Source organism: Tachypleus tridentatus, chromosome 10 (assembly GCF_004210375.1).
Source record: "Tachypleus tridentatus isolate NWPU-2018 chromosome 10, ASM421037v1, whole genome shotgun sequence".
Classification (NCBI taxonomy): Eukaryota; Metazoa; Arthropoda; class Merostomata; order Xiphosura; family Limulidae; genus Tachypleus; species Tachypleus tridentatus.
The window spans coordinates 189,600,258-189,614,777 of NC_134834.1; positions in this window are offsets into that span (position 1 = coordinate 189,600,258).

The window sequence follows — 14,520 nt, forward strand, 5'->3', positions numbered from 1 at the left end:
GTTTTGAATTAAACACAAAGCTTCTCAATGGGCTATATGTGCTCTGCCCACCACGGTTATCGAAACCACCTTTGTAAAGTTGTAAGTCCGCATAAAGTTGTAAGACATACTGCTGAGCCACTAGGGAACGTGTAATGTTTTTCTTTTTAATTTTCCTCAAAGCTACTCGAGTACTGTCTGGGCTAACTGTCTCTAATTAACCTGTGCTAGACAACAGAGAAGACGGCTAATACATACCACCCACCGCCAATTCTTGTGCTGCTGTTTTACCAAAGAATAGTGAAACTGACCGAAATATTATAACTCTCCCACCGCTGAAAAGGCGAGCATGTGTGACAGGAATTCGAACCCGCAATCGTCAGATTAAAAGTCGAGCGCCCAAACCACCTGGCCATACCGGGTCGCAGTGAGTTGAAAGAATCGAAACATCACTATATTTAATAGGTTTTAAATCAATAATTTATCAGTTAATTAATTCATTTAGAATTAAGTCGTCTTAAAAGAATGCTTAACACGAAGTCATTAATTAATCAGCCCACCGCTAGTACAGCGGTAAGTCTTCGGATTTACAACATTAAAATCAGCGGCTCGATTTCTCGCGGTTAGGACATCAGATAGCCCGATGTGGCTTTGCTGTAAGAATACAGACAGAACACACAAACACACCGTAAAACAAACAGTTTTTCAGTGTGTCTCAACTGGGGCTGCGACGATTACGGACTTTTGTAACCGGTTAATCTATACCTCGTAACCGAACCATAACCGGTTAATCGTCACAGACCTAGGAATTTGCGCGTGACGGCCGCACCGAACGTTAACAAAAACTCTTAAGGCTTTCAACAACAACAACGAAAATTCTACCAAACAAAAAAGCAAGCAGTTCGTAAAATCACGATAGGCAAACATACCAATGTCAAGGTCAAATAATTTAATATTTACATGTTGATAATCGTATTGTTTTCCCTCGTTTATTTTTCTCTGAAAAAAATCTTAGATTAACCGGTTAGGAAATCAGTAACCAGTTAAGAGCAGTAACCGAACCGTAACCGGTTAATCGTGTAATTGTCACAACCCGATCATATAGGAAAGCCCCGACGCATACCGCTCTCCCATTGGGCTGTCATTTTTTTAAATACTATATTAACAGAAGAAATATTTTCTTGAGTCTTTTAATTTCCAAACTTATAAAATAATTCTCTATATGGTAGTAATTATTAAAGGCGTAAAAAATAAGGCAAAATTATAAGACATTACAGTTTAATATTTTTTCAAAGCTATAACAAAGCTACTAAGAAAAGGCCTCCAGTGAATTAGTGGCAAGTTTACACATATGCATCGCTAAATTACGTGGAATGAACACATGTGATGGATGACGTACATAACACAGCTTTGTGCTAAGATGAAAAAAAGTTTCTGTCTTTCAATATAAGAAGTTTAACATCTAAGTGAGTAATTTAGTGATGTTACAAAATAACTGTAACGCTCTTATTTGTCGGTAACTTATAATATTCAGTCCAAGAAAGAACTTAATTAAGTAAGATAAGTGACATGAACATTCCTGACAAGAACAAGACAATAGTGGGCTTATGTTTGTTTGTTTTTGAATTTCGCGCAACGCTACACGACGGCAATTTGTGGTAGTCGTCCATAACGTAGCAGTGTAAGACTAAAGGACAGGCAACTAGTCATCACCACCCACTGCCAGTTCTTAGGCTATTGTTTACTAACGAATATTGGGATTAACCTTCACGTCATAACGCCCACACAGCTGGAAGTTGTTTTAGTGTGACGGGGATTCGACCCAGCGACCCTGATATTAGAGTAAAGCATGCATAACCACTTGTCCGTGCCGGGCCTGATGGTTAGGTTACATCAAACATGATTTATTCATTTTGTGCTTTGAGTACAAAAACAGTCACTTTATAGTCATTTAACCGCATGATAGAATAAATAGATATAACAGAGTAAATATATATGGATTTGTCAGCTAGTAGTAAAATACAGTGATCAGAAACGGAAAACTCATTTCTGTTTTAATTTTGAAATTAAATAAGTTATCTATATTAACTTTTGACAAACGAGTTTGTTTGTTTGTTTGTTTTTGAATTTCACGCAAAGCTACTCGAAAGCTATCTGCGCTAGCCGTCCCTAATATAGCAGTGTAAGACTAGAGGGAAGTCAGCTAGTCAATACCACCCACCGCCAACTCTTGGGCTACTCTTTTATCAAAGAATATGGGGATTGACCGCCACATTATAACGCCTCAACGGCTGAAAGGGCGAGCATATTTGGTGTGAAGGGGATTAGAACCCACGATCCTCAGATTACTAATCGCACGACTAACCTACCTTTTCATGCCGGTCCTGATAAACGAGTTATAATACGTATAGACTGTACGAATAATGATAAAACGTTCGAGTTAGCTTGGCCCGCCATGGCCAGATGGTTAAGGCACTCGACTCGTATACTGAGAGTCGCGTGTTTGAATCCCCGTCGCACAAAACATGTTCGCCTTTTCAATCGTGGCGGCGATATAATGTGATGGTCAATCCCAATACTTATTGGTAAAAGAGTTGGCGGAGGGAGGTGATGACTAGCTGCCTTCCCTCTTGTCTTACACCTTGAAATTAAAAACGACTAACAAAAATCTCAACAAAGAAACAAAACAAAATTAAAAAAGGACAATAAAAAAACCCACGTTCATAACGTTTCGATGAGGTTTATCATTACGAATAATGATAAAACATTCGAGTTAGCTTGGTGTCTTAAAGCACACCACTGACCACAAGTTCGGACCACATGAGTCACGAACACTGAATTCGCCCTTCCTCATGAAAAAAAGTCGAGTTTGTTTGTTTGAATTTCGCGCAAAGCCACACGAGGGTTAGCTGTCCCTAATTTAGTAGTGTACGACTAGAGATAAGGCAATCGTCACTACCCACCGTGAACTCTTGGGCTACTCTTTTACCAACTCTATGACAGTCACATTATAACGCCCCTACGGCTGATAGGGTGAGCATGTTTGGTGGAATGGGATTTGAACACGCGACCCTCGCATAACGAATCGAACGCCTTAACCCACTTGGCCATGCCGGGCCGAAAGGGGGAATAATATTTACCACTTATATATTTTTTTATAAATCAGCGAACAAGTGTTTGTTTATTTGTTGGCCTGGCATGGCCAAGCGCGTAAGGCGTGTGACTCGTAATCCGAGGGTCGCGGGTTCGCCGCCGCGTCGCGCTAAACATGCTCGCCCTCCCAGCCGTGTGGGTGTTATAATGTGACGGTCAATCCCACTATTCGTTGGTAAAAGAGTAGCCCAAGAGTTGGCGGTTGGTGGTGATGACTAGCTGCCTTCCCTCTAGTCTTACACTGCTAAATTAGGGACGGCTAGCACAGATAGCCCTCGAGTAGCTTTGTGCGAAATTCCAAAACAAACAAAAAACAAATTGTTTATTTGTTTCTGGTAATTTCCTTAAAAAACAGTCAGATTAAAAAAAACCACTAAATCTCACTACATTTATTATGTACTTACTGCTCTATGTAAACTCTTCCGTTGGATTGACGACAACTGGTATTGCGGTGGACCTTACACTGACCTTCTCCACTAAAGATGGGTTGTGTTGTTACAAAATAGACGAGAACGCTCAGATCCGTAAATAAAACTGTTATATTCATCTTTCGACCTGTTCAGATTTTCTGCCGTTGAAATTTGTGGCTATTCAAGTCACCGTGTCTTAATATGAAATGCTTCGCTGTGTTGAATGCGTCATTTCATGATATGCATCTAACTCTCAGTAGAGATAACGTGTATGTAATTAAAAAATGTATATAGAAATATATTAACTGAGTGATTAAAAACAGCCATGTAGGTCGTAAACGTACGCGTTCGATTAATATTAATGATATATGAATTTACAAATCACAAAAGTTGCAAACCAATTACAGATTAGATATAGACAATTAAGTCGTCTTAAAAGAATGCTGAACACTAAGTCATTAGTTAATTAGCTCCCCGCAAGTACAGCAGTATGTCTACAGATTTAGAACGCTAAAATCAGCGGTTTGATTCCCCGCGGTGGGCTCAGCAGATAGCCTAATGTGGCTTTACTATAAAAAACACACATTAGTTAATTAAATAACACTATATAACACAAATTTTACTTTTTCTTGTTCCTGGGCAGAAAGTGTTATTTCTTTATTGCTTATGCTTATAGTAAAAGGAAAAGACCCATTGTTCTCTTGAAACTTTGCTTTTGTGAACTGAATAAAGAAATTTTCAAATTAACCATTTTTCCAGAAATTTCAGGAAGAATCAGTGCTGATTAGCTGATAGAGAATTTTCTCGAACTTACAAAAGTTTTAAAGTACTTTCTAGAATATTGTAGAACTTACGAGAATTTTCAAGAATCTTTTAAATTTTCTAGAACTTTGCCTAGTGATATATATCCACTCATCACTTCAGTTGAGTTCTACCTACCTAATTTAACAAATAGACCTATCTGATTTTATCAGAGATGGCATCAAGAAGCTGCAAGCATTCTCCAGACGCATTCTCCTATGTATGTGGACAATTTATCAAGACAAGAGCAAAAACGTACACTGTGACAGCATCTGCTAAAATCTGTGAAGCCTACAAGGCATATTTCGGTATGTTTGTCGGGGATCATGACAAACCCTGGGCACCTCATTTTACCTGGGAGCAAAGGAGAAAACTCTACAAGGTAAGACGGAGAATTTTTGCTTGCTTGAATAGTAAGATTTTAGATTATACAAATTTTAGACCTTTTAAAATTTAAATACATTTGATTTTTTAATTTCTAATAGTGTAGAAAAATATCACATATAAAATACTTTGCATGAACCTCTTACACATTAGTTGTGGATGAAATAAATTTATTCTTCATAATAACAATTTTATTTTGCTCTTTTGCAGGATGGTACAGAGGGGAAAAAATAGGGAAAAAATTCGCTATACCAAGAATTCGGCGCGAACCCACTGACCATTCAAGCAATTGCTACTTCTCCACGGTGGACCTTTCCAAACGTCGGGCTAGCAAGAATGCATCTGCTATCATGTATCTGGACCTTCCATCATCCATCGCTCCAGTGCCACACTACCCTGAGCTCCATGTACACTCATTAAATACATTGGAGTTTTTAACTCGAGTAGTGCTTTATAAACAATAATCTAAACAACGAGGCTAGAGACACCTAGTGTCAGCAAGCAGCACACATCATCTTTGCAAGAGACATGTCCAGCTATCTGATCTAATAATAAAGCTGAAAGTGTGGAATCAGGAAACCTCCGTCTCGAATATCGACATGATAACCACGAGGCCACACCTTGACGAGTTGATGAGTTTCTGGCAACAAAACTTAGATATTGCGCAATTATTTGTTTTCAGATTTGTAAAATTGGGTAGGAATTATAAATAAATCAGCAGTGTACGATTTTGTAAAAGTAAATAATTATCATGAATCCAATGCTTTAACAGGATATTTATTGAATCAAAGTAGCATATATTGTTACAGTAACTAAAACATCGATTATTTTTAAAACAATCACTTTCATAGAGACGTAAGTTTCAATAGTTTACACAAACATTTTTATGTTGTTTTTGATGTTTCACCTAGTTGGCTTCTGAAAAGGAAAGGCTTTATGACAACAGCTTACTCAAATAGGTCGCGAGAACCTTCTAAAATATTAAACAAATACTATCTTTAATATCTGGGGAAACATACAGACAAAATAAAACAGCACGATTCACAAAACAAAGGCCAATATAGAAGGCCACAATGTTTCAATCAAATTATCGGAAGGGTTGACGTCTTTCCCGGTTTTCTGCTCTTGGATCAGCCTAGACTGTCATTGTACAAACTTTAATTTTGCACAAACGAGCTGAAACGAAAGTGTCAACATTAGGCATGTGAAATATAATAATCAAAATCGATAAGTATTTTTGATCAAATTTACCCTAACTTAGTAGATACAATAAAGTATCAATAACTTCTGATTGTATAAAAAACAAACAAATAATGAATCATCGCTAAAAAGAATGATTTATTTATTTTAGAAATAAAATAACCAAAGTGACTGATATTAAAAATAAACCACAATAAAACAAAAGCTTATGATGTTTACAATACAATAATTCGACATTTCGGTAACGACGTTTATCTATTTTATATATTATCGCCCATAATCCCAATAATACCTTTGATGGTTCAGCTAATTTAGGAGATTAGGCTTAGTTGCATATTCATAAGCTAAGTTAAATGTGCAATTTAAATTTCAAAGAGTGAATATACATATGTATCTATATTCACATATATCAAACCATGAAACCAATACCCTTTATAACACCGACATACACATTAGTGAAAACCAAACAACTAGAAACACTTAGTTATATAAATCAATTAACCATGAAACGAAAACATAAAACTGAATAATGAATTAGATGCTGAAATTCTATACATATCTCGGAAGATGAGGTAAGTTTAGAAGATTGGGGTTTCTCATATAAACACTTAAGCCAAAGATGGCTTACTTAAATAGTTCAAAACATCGGGTCAAATTATAATACCTGGATTGAATTGTATTCACCAATAAAATTACTGTAAAATTCGACTAAGAATGATATTTGGAAGTATCTGTATCGACAGAACATAAAAATGTGGAATATGTTGTTTATTTGTTTCATATTTATTCCTCAAAGGTATAGAAGATGTATCTGCGCATAACTGTCCCTAATTATTATCTAATATTCGAGAACAATTTGGCCAAGAATTTGACGGTCACTAATAGAGCGCATCCGTGGCACAAACCATAAACCTTCTAAACCACAATCCGAGTACACCAACCACTTGGCCATATCTGGTCAATTATTGCATCGAATGCATCACACTGTAACAGTAAAATCAAAATTATCTCTTTTTTTATTTTCTTTTGAACAGTGGCTGTCCTAAACTTGTTCTATAACTGTATAAATTAAACGTGGTGTGATGAGAATGTTCATTCCTTATCGTTAGAGGACGCTTCAGGACAATATGAGATTTTACGGGCCCGGCAAAGCCAAGCGTGTTAAGGCGTGCGACTCGTAATTTGAGTGTCTCAGGTTTGCATTCTCGTCACACTAAACATGCTCGCCTTTTCAGCCGTGGGGGCGTTATAATGTGACTGTCAATCCCACTATTCGTTGGTAAAAAAGTAGCTCAAGCGTTGGCGGTGGGTGGTGATGACTAGCCGCCTTCCCTCTAGTCTTACACTGCTAAATTAGGGACGGCTAGCACAGATAGCCCTCGAGTAGCTTTGTGCGAAATTCAGAAACAATGATTTTTACCATTTCCAAACACCTTATATATATATATATATACATATACACATGGTGTCCGAAAATGATTAAGTAAAAAATAAAATTAAATACAAATACAAGTAGCAGGTTTGAAAGTGTTGCATTAAATTGTTGTTATTATTTCTTTGATAAAGAAACTGATACTGGAAATTCGTATCTTCACATGCTACAAGTTTCTTTATTCTACAACTTTGAGAAACTGTGGATTGTTATAAAAAGCTATTTTTCAACAGTAGCACTGCTCATTCTTCTTAAAGTTACTAAAATGTTTTTTACTCAAAGTTTTCCAGATCTTTGGATTAGTACGGGAGGACGTATTAAATGGTCCTGAAGTTCGCCCGATTTAACCCCCTCTCATATTTCATCTCCGGGGCTTTTTGAAAACTGAATCTTGCCATAACTAACCAAAATAACTTTTATGAACTGAAACATGTGATTCGTGAAACTAGGTTATCCATTCATAATGTTGTGTTGGAAACATACAAAAACATGAAAAGGAAGAATTGTAAAAAAATGAAGAATTTTCAAAATTATTCATAGAAAAAAGAGGCGGCCCGGCATGACCAGGTAGTAGCGCTGGACGCGTAATCTGAGGGTCGCGGGTTCGAATCCCCGTAAAAGAGTAGCCCGAGAGTTGGCAGGGGGTGTTGATTTGTAGCTGCCTTCGCTCTAGTCTTTGTACCAAATTCTAAAACAAACAAAATTAGAGACGGCTAGCGCTGATAGCCCTCTTATTGCTTTGCGCGAAATTAATAAACAAACAATGAAAACACAAACTTTCTTTTTGCCAAAATTTCTTTGATTTTCCCAAAACACAACACTTTGAAAACCTTGAACAAATTGAATCAATTTCCGTTTCATATAACATGTTTAGTAAAACAAAATTACCTGTCTTACTTTTACGAATTATCATTTTCAGTCTTTCGATAATTATGCCCTTGGGGTTTCCATTTTCCTTTCCTTCCTTCATGAGCTCAGATTGCAGAAACTCTTGTAGATGTTTCAGAACCCGGAAGTTTAGCGAAAAATCTGTCTAAAAAAGTAACCCTATATGTGTTAATAATTCATGTTTGAGAGTTAATATCTGTTGTTATCCCCTTTTTAGGTGTTTACAAAACTGATAACTGAGAATATGAAATTTTGAACAGTAATTTGTCATATTAAAACTTTACAAAATAATGACAAATGGGTAAACTTTACAAATTTAATTACAAAAGTACTGGAAATGGGAAAATTTCCATATTCCTTGACTGTATCATGAAATAATCATACGATATATATATATATTTACAGCTTTTAATATTAGTTATTCTAAATGTGGATATATAAATGGTTCATTTGTCATTAGTGCAATACGAAAGGTCAATGAATAAATTCTGTATTCTACAAGCTACTTTCTCTTTGCTTTCACTCTACCATAATTTTATCAATGTGTGGTTTTGAATTATTGTTTCAAATATCTCACGTTACTCTCTTCAATTCAACCAAATTACATGGCTGACGTCTAATCTTTCGACTTCCATATACGCCCATTTAGTGTTGATAGTATTCAAATCTGAAATTTGTGTAGGCTAAGCCACGGATTACAAGCTCTGGATCTGATCATTTAAGTCCATTTATATATAAAATATAACGAGATGAAAAATTGACACAGTGATTGATTCATATACATCACATAGAGATAAAATAACTAACCATTCTAACGTACGTAAACCTTCTTGTTCGGGAATTTCATATTCTAAGAATTTTCTTGCAAAGGTACATAAAGAAATATCTGTAACTTTCAATTGATACACGAGAGGATGGGTAGGTAGTCAAATACCACACGTTGTGATACTAGATTGTAGTTAAAAAATCTACTCCATGTGACGTTAAACTCAAAGTTTGTTTATCTAGTTTTTCTTAAGGTATCATATAAATATATTGTGTTGACATTGAAATTGTTTAAAATAAAATTATACGTATTTAATGTACTACACGTTTTCATAAACAAAATATTCTACTTATAGTTTTTTCTGGCCCGTCATGACCAAACTGTTAGAGCGCTCTACTTGTAACCTGAGGTAAGCGGGTTCGAATCCACGTCCCATACAGGCTCGCCCTCTCAGTCGTGTGGACATTATAACGCGTCGGTCAATCCCACTACTTGTTGGTAAAAGAGTAGCCCAAGAGTTGGCGGAGGGTGGTGATGACTGACAAAAAATTCTCAACAAAGAAACAAAATGAAATTAAAAATACAATAAAAAATTCACGTTCATAACGTTTCGATTAGACCTATCACCAGATTTGCACTCTCAGTGTTTTTATTAGCACTTTCCCTGAGTCAATATCAATAAAAATAGAAAAATGAGCTTGAAATTAGATAAATAAGTAATAACAAATTTACTTTAAATATCATTTTAATAATATATTATTTGTTTTTTGTAAAGTATAAATGTGAACAACGGTCTTTCGGTGCAGTCATCACCACGGGCATCAAAACCCTGTTTTTAGTGTTACAAGAGTTCAGTTTCCCTTTTGAGCTTCTGAGAGTCTATAATGTTTCTGTCCTTGTCTCGCTGTGACTGGTGTGCCTCAAAAACGGTTCTGATATTCACTCTTGATTCAGGTACTCTCATATACTGTTATTAGAAGTACACTCAGGGCTTAAGTTCACTACTATTGTTTTAACTCATGAGAGTTTACAATAACTTTCAGTATGCTTTGAAAACACTGTAAGTATTACATGCATGTAAAAATGACCATTATTTTTTCTCAGAGATTTGGGTGAACAACACAATTTGCGTACAATGGTCCTTTGTGTCGAAATGATAGACCAGATGGATAGCAACTAGTCAATATGATCCACAGCTCACCGTGGATTACTCTTGTCTGACGTGATGAAGGAATTTGACCATCAGCCTGACAGCACACCACTGACCACAAGTTCGGACCATACGAGGGCTAGCCGTCCCTAATTTAGCAATGTACGACTAAAGATAAGGCAATCGTCACCACCCACCATCAACTCTTGGGCTACTCTTTTATGAACTATTTGAGAGTCACATTATGACGCCCCCACGCCTGATAGAGACAGCATGTTTCGTGGAATGGGGATTCGAACTCGCGACCCTCGGATTACGAGTCGAACACCTCAACTAAGCTGGCCATGCCGGGCCGAAAGGGGGGGATAATATTTACCACTTATATTTTTTAAATCAGCGAACAAATTTTTGTTTATTTGTTTCTGGTTCGCATCCCCGTCGCGCCAAACATGCTCGCCCTATCAGCCGTGGGGGCGATATAATGTTACGGTCAATCCCACTATTCGTTGGTTAAATATTATAACTCTCCCACGGCTGAAAAGGCGAGCATGTGTGACGGGAAATCGAACCCGCAACCCTCAGATTAGGAGTCGAGCGCCCAAACCACATGACCATACCGGGTCGCAGTGAGTTGGAAGAATCGAAACATGACTGTATTTAATCGGTTTCAAATCAATAATTTATCAGTTAATTAATTTATTTACAATTAAATCGTCTTAAAACTAGGTCATTAGTTAATTAGTTAACCGCTAGTACAGCGGTAAGACTACAGATTTACAACGTTAAAATCAGCGGTTCGATTCGCAGCGGTGAGCTCAGCAGATAGCCCGATGTAGCTTTACTATAAAAAAAAACAGACAAACACACTATGTAACAAAATTTTTACCTTTTCTTGTTCCTGGACAGAAAGTGTTAATTTCACAATTGCTTATGCTAAAGTAAATGGGAAAAGTCCTATTTTTCTCTTCAAAGTTTACTTTTGTGACCTGGGAGCGTATTACGAAAACATGATAGGAGACTACATTTGGGGGCTGATACGTGAAAGTGATTTACATTACAGTCGAAAATCTCGAAAAACTACTCACTTCTGAACATGTTTGTATAACTTTAGTATAAATACATGTAAATCTTGATTCATATGTTGTTTTATTTAGACCTTATGTAAATGAAAATGTGCAAATTTGCCCGTTTTTACATATAAAATAGGTTAATTTCTAAATTTCATTATCCAGGTCACAAAAGCAAATTTTGAAGGGAATAATGGCCATTTTCTGTACTTTTACAACATAAGCAGTTAAAGAATAACACATACTATCCAGGAACAAAATTTGTGTTACATAGTGTAATTTATAATTAAGACGTTCTAAATAAAGGACACTTATCACTATATTATAAATTATATTTCTTGGACATTTAAATGTTCCAGGAAGAACAATATTATGTATTAATTAAAACTTAGACTTTCATCAGTTTAACTAATGTTATAACTGTACGAGACAGCTCAGTTACATATGTTTTACAAAGGTGAATTGTCTCCTACGTATACATCGTATTACTAAAACAAATTGTTTTTAAGTGTGTCTGAACGTGCGTCAAAAACGCAACGTATGAGTGTATTTTCATATAGCAAAGCACCGTCGAGCTAACTGCTGAATCCACCGAGTGGGATAGAACACCCTGATTTTAGTGTTGTAAGTTCTTAGACTTACCGCTGTACCAGCGTGGAACAATGGAACGTTTATTAAATATTATGTAATTATTAAGCTTACACTTTCATTTATTTGTTTTGGATTTGTTTGGAATTAAGCACAAAGCTACTCAAAGAGCTCTCTGTGTTGTGCCTACCACCGGTATCTAAACTCCGGTTTTAGCGGTGTGAGTGCGTAGACGTTCCGATCTGACACTGTGGAGCAATTTTGAGTTTAAGTTTTAACTTCACAAATCGTTTCATATAACACATGATACCATACAGTTTTAACTTATACGAATTTTATAAATGCGGAAACTACACCTTTACATATGATGAATGTCCAGATCTAAGCTACTCGAGGGCTATCTGTGCTAGCCGTCCCTAATTTAGCAGTGTAAGACTAGAGTGAATGCAGCTAGTCATCACCACCCACCGCCAACTCTTGGGGTAACCCTTTTACCAACGAATAGTGGGATTGACCGTAACTTTATAGCGCCCCCACGGCTGTATAAATACACTATACTAAATGTCTAAATAGTCGCACGCCTTACGCGCTTGGCCATGCCAGGCCAACAAATAAACAAACAATAACAATACATTTATTGAACTTTATTTTTGGTATATTCATTTTTCGACACCTTTTATATACAGACATATAACACACATAATAAACTTACACAGTACGAAGTAACGTTCCGTTTTTAGCGAAATATCAGTTAATTTTTAAAGAAAATTCAAAATCTTATCTGTTGAAAAATGCAACGAAAACACAACTTTTGTAAGTGTTCAACACTCTTATTTAAAGAATATAAACAAAACCAAAACATAAAAAAGATGAAAAGGAGAAATTGAAAAAGACGGAAAAAAATTAATTTTTAAAATTATTCCTTAGAAAGGATCCGGCCAGGCATGACCAAACCAAAATCACAAGACATTGAGAAACCTTGAACAAATTGATTTCTTAACATAATCAATTTTCCGTTTTGTATAAAATATTTAGTGAAAACAAAATTACCTGTCTGAATTTCACGAATTATCATTTCCAGTCTTTCGATAATTTCGTCCATGAGGTTTTCATTTTCATTTTTTCTCTTCATGAGCTCAGTTTGTTGAAACTCGTGTAGATGTTTCAAAACCAGGGCGTTTAGCCAAAAATCTGTCTAAATAAATAACCTTATATGTATTAAAAATTCATGTTTGTGAGATAATATCTGATGTTAACTTTTCTTTCGAGAGTTTACAAACAAACTACTATTCATTATTTCTTAATGAAGTGATATTATATTTACCCGTAAAGCACCTCCTTCAGCTGTGCTTACCCTGTTCTTTGAAGTTCAGTGCTTACTTTCGACTTTTAAGCAGGTATACATCAGATGAAGCCAATTAATACTTACTTTATATTGGAAGTAACATTCACACGTGTATTTACAGGTATGTTATAGATTCAATCCCCGCTGGATAACTGTGTATCACTTAAAGAGATAGTTATCTATGTTTAAGAAGAGTCTTTGCTTTCTACATGACCATTGATGCATATACATTACATAGAGATAAAATAACTAACCTTTCTAACGTACGAAAACCTTCTTGTCCAGCAATTTCATATTCTAAGAATTTTCGTGCAAAGGTACATAAAGAGATATCCGTAACTTTCAATTGATACACGAGAGGATGGGTATCTAGTCAAATACTACACGTTGTGATACTAGATTGTAGTTAAAAAATGTACTCCACGTGACGTTAAACTAAAGGTTTGTTTATCTTGTTTTTCTTAAGGTATCATTAAAACTTATTGTGTTGAAATTGAAATTGTTTAAAACAAAATTATACGTATTTAATGTACTGCCCGTTTTAAAAAAAAATTCAACTTACAGTTTTATCTGGCTCGGGATGGCCAGTTTGTTAGGACTCTCGAATGTAATCTGAGGATCGAGGATTCGAATCACCGACCCACCAAACACGCTTGCCCTTTCAGCTGTCGGGGCGTTAAAAAGTGATTGTCAAATAGTTGATAAAAGAGTAGCCCAAGAGTTGACGGTGGGTGGTGACGATTGCCTTATCTCTAGTCGTACACTGCTAAATTAGGGACGGCTAGCCCTCGTGTAGCTTTGCGCGAAATTCAAAAACAAACTCTCCTTTTTTTCATGGGGAAGGGCAAATTCAGTGTTCGTGACTCATGTGGTCCGAAATTGTGATCAGTGGTGTGCTGTAAGACTGATGGTCAAATCCCTTCATCACGTCAGACAAGAGTAATCCACGCGTGAGCTGTGGATCATAGTGACTAGTTATTGTCCATCTGGTCTATCATTTCGATACAAAGGACCGTTGTACGCAGTTTGCGTAGTTCACCCAAATTTCTAAGAAAACATAATGGCCACTTTTTACATGCATGCAATACTTACAGGTTTTCAAAGCATCCTGAAAGTTATAGTAAACTCTTATGAGTTAAAACGACAGTAGTGAACTTAAGCCCTGAGTGTACTTGTAATAAGAGTATATGAGAGTATCTGAATCAAGAGTGAATATCAGAACCGTTTTTGAGGCATACCAGTCACAGAGAGATCAGTACAGAAACATTATAGACTCTCAGAAGCGCACTAGGGAAACTGAACTCTTATAACACCAAAAACAGGGTTTTGATGCCCGTGGTGATGACTGCACCTAAAG